Genomic DNA, 16312 nt, shown 5'->3' with positions numbered 1-16312 from the left:
AACTCATCTGGAAAATGGGTATAATAACATTTACCTCCAAGAGTTGTGGTGATCAAATGAAATAACTTGTAAACCTTAAAGAATTATGTAAATGCAAGTTATTAATAGTAATACTATTATTATCTGTTAATTTGAGGGAAGAGAAGAGAGAGTAGATGATTATCAAGGGTCCTAATTTGATAGAATTGTCATTTCTTAAATGTCAGTGAAGAAAGGAGCAGAATGAAAAAAAAGAAAAGAAAAACCCATCTTTTCCTCAGGAAATTACTGTGTGAGAGTTTGCTAAGTGCTTAAATCATTGTGAAATGGCTTTATTCATGGGACCATAGGCTTATGCAACAAAATGATGCTGACATTCATTTACGTACTCCTTAAGTGTCTCCTATGCAGCCAGCACTATGCTAAGCACTGATAGATTCTGAAACAGGTGAAAGCTCAGAAATGCCTCATTTCATGTCCTTGTAGTACTGCTAGCTCACTGATTTATCACCCAAGAGTTTTGATAACTAACCAGACTGTCAATTGTATCACTCCAGACATACTGGGAAAACTGTGGGTGGATTAGTAATATATGAAGAAATTTAAATTTAGATATTCTTGACAGTTTCATATTTAAATCTATAGCCTAATACTTCAGTCATATTATTTTAAGGCCTTTGTTCTTCTTGAGCTCACTCTGGGATGTTTTATTTAAGGAAACTGGGGGAAAAAAGAGAACAAGAAAATACTAGTTACAAATATTATTTCAATTTTAAATATGGTAATCCCTTGTCTAATATGATTACATGATGACATCTGCCTCTCTGTGACACTCTACCATCTGTTTTTTAAATATGCTTCATCCTTCACTTGACCCTGGGGTGTTTCAAGTCAAGGGATACAGTAGCCTAGCCCCAATGTATTCAGATGATACTTGAAATCTATGTTACATCCACTTGTCTGGGACATGTGTTATAGACAATAGGAACTGATATTTAAGTAATACTTTTGGTTTAGAAAGCATTTCTCTCTAAATATCCCCATGATTCAGTAAATGGATTATTTCTATACCCACTTCACAGATGGGAAAATTGAGGTTCAGAGAAATTGTCACTTACACATTATCACTTGTCGAACCAAATGGCAGAGATAGAACTTGATCCCATGCCTTCTGATACCACATTCAGTGTCTTTTCCACAATAACACACTGCTTAAGCAGAGGGGATCTTTCAGAGATATTGTAAAGGAGAATTTCTACAATGGGGGGAAATTGGAACACATGAATATCAACGGTGCCTTCCAACTAAAAGATTCTCTATTTTGGTATCCTCCTAATCCAACCATCCTATTTCTCTCATGCCATTGACAACTTTTGTGCCACTTTTTTCCCTCCCGTGAGTCTCACATGTCTTTTCTCATCCTCTATCAAAATCCAGTAGTATATCCTTCAGTATATACTGACTCATAAGTGCTGATAAGACTTCTTACCCCCTTTCCCCCAGGCTTTTATTTTTACTTTTATTTATATTTAAAAAAATTTTTTTTTATTTTTACCATGCATATCAATGGTGAAGACGTAGTAACTACTGATTTTTAAGAAACCAAGCCATGGGAAAGAGAAGACAATAGTGTTGCTATAGGGCACTTCTGTCCCATGAATCCCTGGCAGTCATGGGAGTCTCCTGCCTATTCTCCTCATCTTGGACAAGCTGATGTATATTTAGAGGATAAAGAAAGAGCTTAAAACTGTCATTCTATAGGAGGATTAGCTGAAAAAAATTGAAGATGCCTAATTTGAATAACATAACAGAAACCTCCTAACTATCTCCAACCTATGTATTACACCTTTAGAGTCTTCAGCAAGCTTCCTAACTTCTCTGAGTCTCTGTTCCTTTATCTATAAATTGATGAATTTGGTAAGTATCATATGATTAGGAAATGTCTGAATAAACAGTGGCATATGAATGTTACAAAAGGACAAAAGAGAGAATATAAAACATTTCACAAACCTCAAAATGCTATATCAATACTAGTTATCATTATATTGTGAAATATCATTATTCCATAAGAAATATATTTGTCATTACAAAGTACATCAAGGAATATGGAAAGACATATGAAGTGATATAGAATGAAGAAAGTGTTATCAGAAGACCACTATAGACCCTTTGTAAATAATAGCAACAGTAATAAAATCTAAAAAGTATATTAACATGTAAAATGTAAACATATAGAAGGCATACTATATTACTCAATTTTCATTTTATGTTAAAGTAGAAGTGATAAAAGTTCAAGATTTCATTTATAATCACTCTTTACTTTCTGCATGTTTGAAGGTTGATGCTGTTGGGTAATAGTAATCAAGTTCATCATAAAATTATTTTTATAAAAACTATAATAATCATGAGTGCTTATATACCTCAGGATAGTTTTTTTTTCTTTTCTTTTGCTTCCCATCCTTTTATTGATGACATTCAAGAAATGATAATTCCAGGCAGATTAACATTAATAACAATCAGAGCTGTAAAACAAGAACTGCAAATACTCTAATTCTCATTTTAGAGATGAGAAACCTGTATCAGACTAGTTAAAGTGAATTAGGGCAGGGTAGTTATGTGACACAGTAGAGTAGCCTTGGAGTCAGGAGGACCTGAATCCAAATGTGGCCTCAAATATTTACTAGCTGTATGACCCTGAGCAAGTGACTTAACCTCAATTGCCTCCATCCTCAGCACAAAAGGCAAATAGCCAGCCTCAGAACCCTAGCACAACAGGCATGACTGGGCTTGGGTACCTTAGCACAGTGAGCAAGCCACAAGCACCTGAGGTCCCAGCATGGAGAGTCAGTGACCAGGCCCTTGGCCCCCAGCACAAGAAGCTTAGGGCAGTATCCCTTGTGCCCCAGGTGCAGAGCTCAACTTTTAAAAATGAGCAAAATCCAAAAAGAGCACTGGCCATAGCAAGTTATTATGGTGATGGGAAAGATTAAAACACAGACTCAGAAGAGGACAACAATGTCAAAATGCATATGCAGAAATCCTGAAAGGAGAATGTGACTTGGTCTCAAGCCCAAAATGTCCTTTTGGATGAGCTCAAAAAAGATTTTTAAAATCAATTAAGAGAGGTAGAAGAAAAAATTGGAAAAGAAATGAATTATTAGAAGAGAATTGTGGGAAGAAATAGTCAACAGCTTGAAAAAAGAAGCACAAAAACTGGCTAAAGAAAACAACTTCTTAAAAAATAAAGTTGGCCAAATGGGGGGAAAATCCACTAAAGAAAACAACTGCTTTAAAAATATAAGTGAACAAATGGAAAAGAAGGTATAAAAACTAATTGAAGAAAATAGTTTCTTAAAAATCAGAATTGGAAAATGGAAGCAAATGACTCTATGAGAGATCAAGAATCAGTCAAAAATCAAAAGAAGGAAAAAATAAAAGAAAATGTAAAATTATTGTAAAAAAATCTTATTGGAAAAACAAATGACCTGAGAAACAGAGCCAGATGACATCATTTAAGAATTATTGGACTATTTGAAAGCCATGATCAAAATAACAGCCTGGACAACATAGTTTAAGAAATTATCAAGGAAAAGTGCCCTGATATTCTAGAACAAGATGGTAAAATAGACATTGAAAGAATCCAGCAATCACCTCCTGAAAGAGATTCCAAAATGAAAACTCTAAGGTATATTATAGCCAAATTCCAGAATTATCAGGTTAAGGGAGAAAATACTACAAGGAACCAGAAGAAAAAAAACAATAAAATATCAAGGAGCCACAGGCAGGATTACACAGGACTTGGCAGGTTCTATGTTAAAGAATCAAAGGACTTTGAATCTGATCTTCTGCAAAGCAAAGGAGTTTGGATTACAACCAAGAATCAGTTCCTCAGAAAAACTGGGCACAATCTTTCAGGGGAAAAGTAGGAAATTCAATGAAATAGGGGACTTTGAAACTTTCATTATGAAAAGATCAGAGTTGAATGTAAAATTCACTCTTCAAATACAAGACTCAAGAGAAGCACAAAAAAGGTAAATAGAAAAGAAAAAAAATGTTATTCAATAAGATTAAACTCTTTACATCCCTACACAGGAAGATGATATTTATAACTCTTGAAAACAGTATCTGTATTAGGACAGTTAGAAGAAGTATATATTAACAAACAGTTTGGATATAATTTGACTTTGATGTAAAGATATAAAAAATTAAGGGGAGAACAAAAGGATTTTACTGGAGAAGAGGAAAGTGGGAAGCTGAATAGAGTAAATCACATCACAAGAAGAGGCACAAAAGACCTAGGAGAGTACAGGGAGAGAAGGGAGGAGTGAATATTGTTTGAATTACTCTCATCAAATTTAACTCAAAGAGGGAATAACATACACACTCAATTGGGTATAGAAATTGATCTCACCCTAGAGGCAAGCACAATGGAAAAGGGAAAAGAAAATGGAGGGGGCAGGGGGTGATAGAAAGGACAGCAGAAGTACAAATGGAAAGAAAAGCAGGGCAGGGCTGATAGAAAGGAGGGCAGATTGAGGAAGGTGGTGGCCAGAAGCAAAATACTGGTGAGGAGGGACAGGGAAAGGAGAGAGAAAAGTACAAACAGGGGGGAAAAGAAGATTGAGGAAAATACTCAGTAATCATAACTGTGAATGTGAATGACATGGACTCTTCAATAAAACAGAGGCAGATAGCAATGAATAAAAAACCAGAAGCTTACAATATGTTGTTGACAAGAAACATATTTGAGGCAGAGAGATACACACAGAGTAAAGGTAAAAGGCTGGGGCAGAATATTTTAAGCTTCAGCTGAAGTAAATAAAAGCAGGGGTAGCAATCCTGATCTCAGACAAAGTGAAAGTGAAAGTAGAGGAAACTGGTTTTGCTGAAAGGTACCATAGACAATGAAGTAATACATTTGCACCAAGTGGTATAGCATCCAAATTCTTAAAGGATCAGTTAAGTGAATTACAGGAAGAAACAAACAGCAAAACTATACTGCTGGGGGACTTCAACGTCTCTCCCTCAGAACTAGATAAATCTAATCACAAAGTGAACAAGAAAGAAGACAAGGATAAGAATCTTAGAAAAGTTAGATATCGTAGATGTCTGGAGAAAACTGAATGAGGAAAGCAAGATATATACCTTTTTTTCAGTGACATATCACACCAACATAAAAAAAAATTGACCATGGATTAGAGCACAAACACATCACAACCAAATGCAGAAAGGTAGAAATATTAAATGCATCCTTTTCAGATCATGATGCAATAAAAGGTATGTTTAATAAAGGGCCATGAAAAAAACAGACTAAAAGTTAATTGGAAACTAAATAAGGTAACCCTAAAGAATGAGTGAACCAAATGTCAAATTATAGAAACAATCAATAATTACATCAAAGAGAATGGAAATAATGAGACAACATACCAAAACTTATGGGATGCAACCAAAACAGTTCTTAGGGGAAATTTTTTTCTCTCTAAATGCTTATATGAATAAAACAGAGAAAGAGGAGATCGATGAATTAGGCATGCAATTACAAAAGCTAGAAAAAAGAACAAATTAAAAAACCCCAATTACATACCAAATTAGAAATTCTGAAAATCAAAGTAGAGGTTAATAAAATTGAAAGTAAGAAAATCATTCAACTTATATATAAAAGAGAGGGCTGGTTTTATGAGAAAAAAAAACAATAAAACAGTTAAACCATTGGTTAATTTGATTTTAAAAAAGAAGAAAACCAAATTACCTGTATCAAAAATGAAAAGGGTGAGCTCACCATTAAAGAAAATTAAAACAATAATTAGGAGCTATTTCACCCAACTCTACACAAATAAATCTGACGATCTTAGTGAAATGAATGAATATTAACAAAAATGTAAATTGCCCAGATTAACAGAAGAGGAGGTAAAATACTTAAATAAAGCCATCTCAGAAAAATGAATTGAAGAAGTCATCAATGAACTCCCTAAAAAAAAAAATCTCCAGGGTCAGATGGATTTACAAGTGAATTCTATTACATATTTGAAGAACAATTAATTCCAATACTATATTGAAGTATTTGGAAAAATACGTGAAAAAGAGTCCTACCAAATTGATTTTTATTACATAAATACAGAGCTGATACCTAAACCAAGAAGAGTCTAAACAGAGAAAGAAAGTTATAGGCCAATTTCCCTGATGGATATTGATGCAAAAATTTTAAATAAAATATTAGCAAAGAAATTATAGCAACTTATCATGAGAATAATACATTATGATCAGGTAGGATTTATACCAGGAATGCAGGGATGGTCCAATATTAGGAAAATTATCAGCATAATTGACCACATCATTAACAAAACTAAGAGAAATCATGTGATTATCCCAATAGATGCTTAAAAACACTAGCAAGCATAGGAAATAAATGGAACTTTCCTTAAAATGATAATTGGTATCTGTCTAAAACTGTTAGCAAGCATTATATGTAATGGGGATAAACTAGAAGCATTTCCAATAATATCAGGGGTGAAATAAGGATGCCCATTATTACCGCTATTATTCAATATTGTAGTAGAAATGTCATCTTTAGCTATAAGAGAAGAAAAAAGAAATTGAAGGAATTAGAATAGGCAATGAGGAAGTCTTTGCAGATGACATAATGGTATACTTAGAGAATCCCAGAGAATCAACTAAAAAACTAGTTGAAATAATGAACAACTTTAATACAGTTGCAGGATGTAAATAAATCCAAATAAATCATCAGCATTTCTATATATTACCAACAAAGCCCGGGAGCAAGAGATAGAGAAATACCATTTAAAATAACTATAGACAATATAAAATATGAGAGTCTTTCTGCCAAGACAAACCCAAGAACTATATGAACACAATTACAAAACACTTATCACACAAATAAAGTCAGATCTAAACAACTGGAAAAATATCAATTTTTCATGGATAGGCTGAAGTAATATAATTAAAATGAAAATTTTAGCTAAATTAATTTACTTCTTTTCAGTGCTATACCATTCAGACTGCCACAAATTATTTTGCAGAGCTGGAAAATATAATGACAAAATTCATCTGGAACAACACAAGGTCAAAAATATCAAGGAAATTCATGAAAAAAGAAATTGCAAAGGAAGGTGGCCTAGTCACACCAGATCTAAAACTATATTATAAAGCAGTAATCATCAAAACTATTTGGTACTGGCTAGGAAACAGAGTAGTGGAGCAGTGGAATAGGTTAAGTACACAAGACATAATAGTAAATGACTATGGTAATCTACAGTTTGACAAACACAAAGACACAGGCTTCTTGGATAAGAACTCACCATCTGACAAAAATTGCTGGGAAAATGGGAAAACAGTATGGCAGAAACTAGGCATAGACAAACATCTCATACCCTATATCAAGATAAGGTGGAAATGGGTATGTGATTTAGACATAAAAGGTGATGTGATACCATAAGCAAATTAGCAGAGTAAGGAATAGTTTACCTGTCTGATATATGGAGAATGGAAGAATTTGTGGCCAAGTAAGAGATAGTATTATGAAATGCAAAATGGATCATTTTGATTACACTTTTACAGGCAGTTTTCAGATGCAAAAAATAAAGCTATCTATAGTCTGTAATGTTAATGTAATGTTAATGGTGGAGTGGTTGGAGAATGAAAGATCTTCCCCCAGTCCATTAAGAGGTCTAAGATACATTTTGTAATTTCTAATGAGGCACTGAATCAAAGAGTCCTGTGTCCAGCTCTGAAAAGAGTGTATATACTCTGAGGTGAGGTTTTACTTTGGGACTCAATCTTTGGGAGAGTATTTGTGTGATTAGGCCAGGTGAGACTCTAGATAGCCACAAAGGAGCATCTTAGTTTTGAAACCCAGATGTTCGTGCTTCTTTCTCTGGTAATGATGCACATATTGTCTGTGGTCAGACCCTTGGAAGCCCTGTCTGTTGGTCTTTCTGTTTGTAATTTCTGCTTAGAATTTCTATTTGTATTTTCTCTGAAGTTCATGATGCTGATTTTTCCCCCCCTGAACTAAGTGAATGATATATGTGCTTAATTAAAGTAAATGGCTGACCCCTCAGAAGTTGCTTTCCTTTTAGACAAGCAGATCTAAGAACCTGTACAACAGGTCCTCCTGTGTATGCTGGGGTCCTTGCTGATACATAGTCACATGAAAAAAAATACTCTAAATCACTACTGATCAGAGAAATGCAAATTAAAACAACTCTGAGGTACCACATCACACCTATGAGATTGTCTAATATGTCAGAAAAGGAAAATGATATCTTGAAGAAGATGTGGGAAAACTGGAACACTAATGCCTTGTTAGTGAAATTGTGAACTCATCCAACCCTTCTGGAGAGTAGTTTGGAATTATAGTCCAAAGGGCTATAAAACTGTGCATACCCTTTTATCTAGAAATATCTCTACTAAGTCTATGAAACAACGAGATAATATAGGGGAAAGGATTCACGGGCACAAAACTATGTATAGCAGCTCTTTTTGCAGTGGCAAAGAATTGAAAATCATGGGGATTCGCATCAATTGAGGAATGGCTGAACAAGTTGTGGTATAGGAATGTAACAGAATACTATTGTTCTCTAAGAAATGATAAACAGGCAGATTTCAGGAAAACCTGGAAAGACTTACATGAACTGATGCTGAGTGAAATGAGCAGAATCAGGAAAATGTTGGTATACAGTAACAGCAACATTGTGCAATGATCAACTGTGAAAGAGTCAGTTCTCAGCAATACAGTGATATAAGACGATTCCAAAAGACTTGAGATGCAAAGAACTATGGAGTTAGAATGCAGACCAAAACATACTCTTTTCACTTTTTTTCTTTCTTGTGATTTTTTTTCCCCTTTGTTCTGATTCTTTTTTCATATGACTAATGTGAAAATATGTTTAACATGATTATACATATATAACCAATATTATATTGCTTGTTGTTTTGGGGAGGGGGGAGGAAAGACTCAAAATCTTACAAAAATGAATGTTAAAAACTATCTTTACATGAATTGGAAGAAAATATTAAGTGCAAAAAGAAATTTAAAAAAAGGAAAAGAAGAAGGCAAAGTCTGTTTGCCAATAATAGAAAAAGAAAAAAAACTCTCAGCTTACCAAGGCAGAGGATCCATTGAGTTCAGGACTTCTGACTTACAGTAGTATTGAAGCTTATTGGGTGTCCACACTGTATCTACTGCCCAGGAACAGAGAGCCATCAAGCCATTAAAAGAAAAAAAAAGGCAGTGTTGGGCAGAAAAAGCAGGTAAAACTTTGTGTGTCAACCAGCAATGGGGCTAGACCCATGAGTGACTACTACATTTCCACCCTTTGTATGAAACTCAGCTTAAAACTTATCAGTCCATGGCATTGATTTTCCATTGCTACTTCTACCTGTTTCTGCCCACTCCTTCACTATATGTCACCACTCTTCACCATACATCACCACTCTCATCACTACTCATTTTGAACTCATTGCCATGACTTAGAATTTTTATGTTTTAATTGACTTTATTCTCATGTCATTTCATGAGAGCCAGTTCTCTCCCATTTAGGCAGGAAGCTCATTGAGAGGGGCCATGGCCTATTCACACTTTCCTAGCACTTTCTTTACCCAGAAGTGGAAAAAAAATCCATTTTGACTACTGCCATTATTTAACAGGAGCCATGTTAATTATTAATGGGACAGTTCTAATATCACAGAAAGCCTCTAGGTATTCCCTAGTTAAGAAGCTGTTTATGGCAGAGCAAATATGGTATAGAAAGATGGACCTGCTCCAGCTCTCTCCCACATCCATCCACATGTATACCTGTGCATACAAAGGTATACATGTATACACATATATGTATGTATACCTATGTGTATATATATGTGTGTGTATATGTATATATATATTATTCAAAAGTGACTCATTATTTCTTTCTAATTACCTTAATCCTTAAAATTATTCTAAACCTTCTGGTAACCCTCATTATGGTTCATCATTTTCATTTCTACAAATCTTCAGCATTTATTTTCACAATTAGAGTTTGTTTATAATACAGTAAAATTGAAACTATTTCACCATTTATTTAGTTGATATTATTGTAGCAGAAGAGCAGCTAGGTGAGCAGTGAAAAAACACTGAGCCTGACGTCAGGAAGTCTCACTTTCCTGAGTTCAAATCTTGCCTCAGACACTTACTAGTTGTGTGACCCTGTGCAAGTCAATTAATCCTGTTTGCCTCACTTATCTGCAAAATGAACTGGAGAAGGAAATGGTGAACCACTCCCGTATCTCTGCCAAGAAAATCCCAAATGGAGTTATGGGATGACTGAAATGACAAGAGCAATAAATTGTTGTAGAGCATTCAAAGCTCTTCACCCCTTGGTACCAACTGACCTTCCTGGCATTATTATGCATTACCTCTTTTCATGTACTGCTCCTCTTCTCCTTACCCTTTGCCATTTCATCTCTCTAGCCTTTGCACTGGATGACTTCTATGCCCAGGATGCACCAGTTACCTCAGGCACTGTCTCCTATAAGAAGCATTTCACTATAAAATGTTCTCATGGTATGATTATCTCTGAGTGGCCAGAGTTTAAAACTCGAGGCATGGACAGAACAGACCCCTGGGCTATACTTCTTACAGATTGTGTCTCTTGCTTTACTGATACATCTTTTCTTTGAAATCACACTTCACAGGTCTCCCTTTCCTGGTCCTGCCAACTATCCCTTCTTGCTAGGGTTGGAAGCTCAATTCCATGTGGACAGTCTCGGGCGGGTAAAGGTGGGAACTTCTAAATCTTAGAGTTCTCACGAGACCCCCCAGGAAACGACTGGGAATCGAGGTGAACCAAGCTATCTCATGTATTTCCGCCTCTTCCCATGAGAAACGTGATGGGAGAGAGCTCTCCCCGCCCTCGAGATTGTCCCGGATCTGGGCACACTATTGTTATCTAACAGCACGGTATTCAGATGCAAACTATGCTGCTGAAGAGTTTAAGTAGGATCAGGAAAGCCTGAAAGCTCTCTTGGGCAGAGGGGCGCGGAGCAGACAGGACAACAAGGCTCCGCTTTTCCTCTCTCCTCTCTCCCCTCCCCCTCTCTCCCCGCTTATACTTCTACTTCCAATCTCTTACTGTAAGATCTTTGCCTCCTTGGGAGATCTTTCTCTTTCCCTCCTAAGGAAGTATTCCCCTGCACTTGTAACTAGACCCTGAAATAAAGCTCAACCCTTGTTCGACTCTGGAACGTCCTTTCTCTCATACGAGCATCCGGTTTGGCCAACCGAAGACCTCGGGAGGTGAGGTAAGAAGACTCGGGTAGCCCACAGGCCTCTAGGCCTGGCACCTTCTATTTTCTATAACAAAAGAGTTCTCTGATTCCTTGGAATTCCCTCATTGTAAATTTGAGTTTTCACAGATCTTCATTTCCTAACCACCCCTCTTCTTTTTTTATTGTAAGCTAGAATATTACTTTTATTCTATATTATATTTTATACTCAATTCCATAATGGTCTAGCTTTTTTTCTAAATAATGAGCTATTGAGACACCACAATGTAATTCCAATCTTAAAGCACAAAATGCTGACTGATTAAAAAAAATAAAGACCACAATGCTCACTTTCATCTTCTTTACTTTATGTTAATAATTTCTACTTCATCTGTCTTCAGGATCACCCTCTTAGCCAGCAGATGCCACAGCTAACATGTTAATGAGCTCTACTTATAAATTCCAGAAGTTTGAGACTGAATTATGGGAAGCCCATTAGCTCCCTATTTCATTAATGATTTAATTTTTAAATTCCATGTTTAATAAAGCATATAGAAGTTTCATATAAAATCATCATTAATTATTTATACAGTATCTAGGCAAGCATTCATATATACATATATGTATGTATGTGTTTATACATGTACATATACACATATATCATAAATTTAAGGAAGTAAATATGTGCATGTACATATACATATATGTGCATATATTCATCTTCGAGTATGTGTATATGGATGGAAATACAAAGAAGTATAATATAAGTAAATACATGTGAATATATGCTTGTATACACATGTAAACACATACACAAGACAATACATACACACATATATCCTGTGAATATAGATGTAGTAGATAGCGATATGTATCGTACTTTGCAAAACACTTTACGTTACCACATTTAAGACTCAACAGCCCTGTGAAATGGGTAATATAATCATCATCTATATTTTACAGATGAATAACATTTATATAGAACTTTCAGGTTTCTAAAAGGGCTTTGCAATTTGATCCTCACAACACTGGGAAGCAGGTGATATTATTTCCATTTTACAGATGAAGAAAATAAAATAACCAGAGATCAAAGCTCACCCAGGGTAGTAATTATCTGAGACTGGATTTGAACTGTGGTCCTCCTAACTCCATGTCCAGCCCTCTATTGACCATCACCTACTTGCCATGATAAAGAACCTAAAGCTAAGAGAGATTAAATGGCTCGCCTGTGGTAGCACAGCTAGAAAGTGCCATAGGCAGGATTAAGATCCAGATTTCTCCTGACTCCAATTCTGGTATCCTTTCCATTGTACCGTACTGGCAAATACCTATGCATCTGTGTATGTATGTAGAGGGGAACTAGACTAATTAGTTGAGGAAAAGGAACAGGGAGACAAAAGTCATCACAGTTAATCTCTAACTATTTCAGTCCTTGCCATTTTCATGGAAGAGAGGAGCATGAAAGGAGGTTAAAAGGGATTTTCCCTTCATATTTATAACTGAGAGTTAAGTAGAAGAACTCAAAGGGAACCATAGATTTGAGAAGAATTCAAAAAATTGTTCAGAACAGACATAATTTTATCCAGAACATCTGTTACCTTCTGCTAGCTACCTAGCCAAAGAGAAGAACCCCATAAGCATGGACTGAGGACCATAGTCCTCCTCAGGCAGAAACAGGTCACAGTCACAGCACTCACTTCTTTCTACAGGATGAAGGACGCAGAAACAAGTGATCTTAAAGAAAGCCATTCAACTGAACACTTTAGATGAGAGCCAGTGGAAGGGTCCACCAACAAACACAGGCTAATATAAAGTGTTTCTATTTAAATAAATCATTCCAAATTAAGCAAGGAACAGGTGAAAGTAGAGGTTAGTTAACAATTTTCCCTCTGAGAGACCATCTTAAGTTAAAACATTTCCTAATAAAATACACAAAAGTGTATTTTTGCACATAATTAATTTACTCCTAAAATACAAATCACATAATTTCTATTTTTAAAGGACATAATGTTTGAGGTTTTGTCATGCAGTTAGTAATAGTATAGTCAGTTAGCTAATGTGGAGTCACTGTAATTTTTACTTTTAAATTTACCTCTAATTTTATTTTTGATTTTTACTTTTTACTTTACTTTTTTTACTTTCAAAGTTTTTAGAAATCACTCCCTGGAATTTTTCCATCTCTCAGAAATATTATACATAATGGTCTTATCATATATCCCTTCTAATGTCATTGATGAAGGACAGCTTAGCCTACAAATGCATTAGAGCCTTAGTCTCTACAGCAAAATAATCATCAAGGGGCCAGAGAGGATGAGGGCTCTACTGTGTTACCCTGTTCCTGAGGGAAATGGACTGAGACTAAAATTTCGTTTTGCATAAGCCACTCAGAAACCTTCCCCATGGTAATAACTATGGATTTTTATTACCACTAAGCAAAAGACTGACCCAGCACAGAGTCTACAAAATGTAGGGCCAATTCTACAATCCAGCTAATGATATAAATCCCTAGTTTCTGTACAATTAATGCTAGCACTTTTCCATTACATCAGTGCTAGGATGTTTTGAAGAATTGTCCAGTTCAACAAACATTTTTTTCCTTCCTGCAACTTCTCTCAGTGCTTGAGACCCTTCCCCCACCCCTAGGCATGCCAGCACCTTTATTTCCATTGAGGAGTTCCTGGGAGCCTCTATCACATCCCAGATGCCTTCACCAGCTCTGCTTCTGAGAACTGGAATTTGCCACTATTTTCCCTGGGGTCCCATCTGCCTCGATCCCCCAGCAGCTGCTTTTCAACTTCTGTGTCTAATCTGTTCCCATTTGCATGTTAAGTTTTTTATTAGCACAGTGGCAGGCACATAGTAAGCACTTAGCAATCATTTACTGTTTGCATGCCTCCAGTTTCCATCCCTTAAAATGTTAAAGATTGACCAACATTTGAAAAGGATTTCAAAAAGACTCTGTCTTAAGTCAGAAGAAGGAAAACACTGGAGGAACCTAGTTTTTTCATAAATATTCCAGCAAAGATTTTAAATGGTCCCATGTAGAACAGGGATGCAGAAGATCAAGGAAGAACACTGCCAATAAGCATGTCTGCTCAATCCATTCCTGGACCACCATAAGATGACTAGAAGCCTGTGGGTATTTGCTTGGAGAGGGATATACCATGAAAGGTAGGAATCAGCACAAACTCCTTCAAATGGTCTTAATCCGGAGGGATCTTGGCTCTGACCTCGCAGAATAGCAATACAAAATAGAATCAGCCCCCCCACAGGTACTCCCCAGGGCTGGGGAGTACGTGCTTCAGGTCACTTGAAGCCACAATGATGGAGAGTCAACACAACTCTGGGTAACTCAGAGACCTGCCAAAAGCCTAGAAGTCAATGCTCCTCTTAGAATGATGAAAGGAGATGGCTAGTTTAGTCCCCAGGCATATACATCAAGGAGCCTTGCAAGAAGCCTGAGATAAGCATGAACTCTGACCACTAAGTGGGTTCTGCCAATGCCATAGTAGGTCATGAAACCAATCTCACTTGGGGATTGTATAATGAGAAGGAGACAGAGATGGGGCCAAGAATAACACTATCTTTGGGACACTAGGATATTGAAGTAAAAATAAGAGACTATGACAGAAATGTGTTGAAGTACAAGATGTTCCATCCACAAATGCAATATCCAGACTACACAGCAGATATGACCAAATAGGGTCTTTCCATCCCATCTAAGATTGTGAGGTGGAACAGAGCCTGACCCTAGCATAAAGTTCTAATCCTAGACTAACACCAGAAATATGAGTAGGCTCAAGAAACTCCAAATACAATAAAGAAATACTATGCATTAAGAGAAGCCAACAGGTAAAAAAGAAAGAAAAGACTAATACAACAAAAGCAAGGAGAACCTCAGAGGAAAGAATTACTTGGCCACAAAGATTCTGAGAGAGGTTAGATGAAACAAGAGAACAAAAAAAAATTTTTAAGAAAAAATTAAAAGTGAATTAACAGAAAGTAGAAAACCTAGTCTCAGTTGTGGACTCCCTGAAAAAAATAGAATGGTTCAAATATAACTCAATGACTCCATATGATAAGAAAAAATATTAGAAAAAGGCAAAATGTCTTGAAAAATTAGAAGTCTATGTGACATCTACTATCAAAAATGTCTGACTTGGAAAAGAGATTATAGGGAACTTCTCAAGAATCATCAGGACTCTTAAAAACCATGACTAAACAAGAAAGCTAGATATCCTGTTTCAAGAAATAATAAGAGTATACAATGGAGGAAAAACAAATGAACAATTCCAGTCAAGAATGTCAATAAGATGAACTCATCCACAAAATGGATGAAAGTAGCAGAAGACATGAGAAAGCAAAATCCAGTAATACATTGCTTAAACAAACATACCTGGAATATACACGAAGATAAAATAAGGAAATGCAAAGAATTTACTATACTTCAAGTAAATATAAAAAGAAGACGGGAATCATGATCTCAGAAGGTAGTGGTTACAATAGGCATGGGTGAAAGAGATAAGCAAGGAAACTGCATTTTGTATCTGACCATCACAGAAAATGAAATAATATCGACACAATAAATACGAAGTGACTGACATATCAGTCTGACATATGACTGACATATCATTTAAATATATGAAGGAAAAGTTAACTGAATTATAGGAAGAAATTACCATTAAAACTATATTAGTTGGGAACTTCAATGTGCCCCTTTCAGATGGAGACAATGCTAACAAAAGATAAACAAGAAAAGAGGTAGGCACCAGAATATAACTGTAAAAAGGTTTCCTATTATACCTCTTTGGTGATTAGTAAATGGAAACCAAACAAAAGAAGTGCATTTATTTCTCAGCTCTGCACAGCACCTATTGACCACAGGTCATTAAGTTGAGCACAACATGTTGAGAATGAAAACGTCATCAACAAAAATGGAAAAGCAGATGTACTAAGCATATCCTTTATTTAAAAACAACAAAGATTATAATCAATAAAAATCATTTGAAGAAATGATTCAAGTTTGAATGAAGACTAAAGACTATAGTTTTAAAGAATATATGGATCAAAGAAT

The 16312-nt window shown here is 35.7% G+C and overlaps 1 protein-coding gene across 13 annotated transcripts in view; it reads right to left on the bottom strand.

The window, feature by feature from the left end:
* Positions 1 to 16312, bottom strand: part of PDE4D (phosphodiesterase 4D) — a 1946032-nt gene that overhangs the window by 1625890 nt on the left and 303830 nt on the right. The window contains exon 1 of one of the 13 annotated variants that reach the window (XM_072599370.1): positions 9102 to 11792. The exons of the other annotated variants lie outside the window; for them this stretch is intronic. The gene's annotated coding sequence lies outside the window, so the exon portion shown is untranslated. Of the gene's footprint in view, positions 1 to 9101; positions 11793 to 16312 lie in introns of those variants that run through there. 13 annotated transcript variants of the gene reach the window in all.

Source organism: Notamacropus eugenii, chromosome 4 (assembly GCF_028372415.1).
Source record: "Notamacropus eugenii isolate mMacEug1 chromosome 4, mMacEug1.pri_v2, whole genome shotgun sequence".
NCBI classification, from domain to species: domain Eukaryota; kingdom Metazoa; phylum Chordata; class Mammalia; order Diprotodontia; family Macropodidae; genus Notamacropus; species Notamacropus eugenii.
Note: the sequence above shows the minus strand (reverse complement) of the source record. Positions and strands in the feature narration are given on the sequence as shown.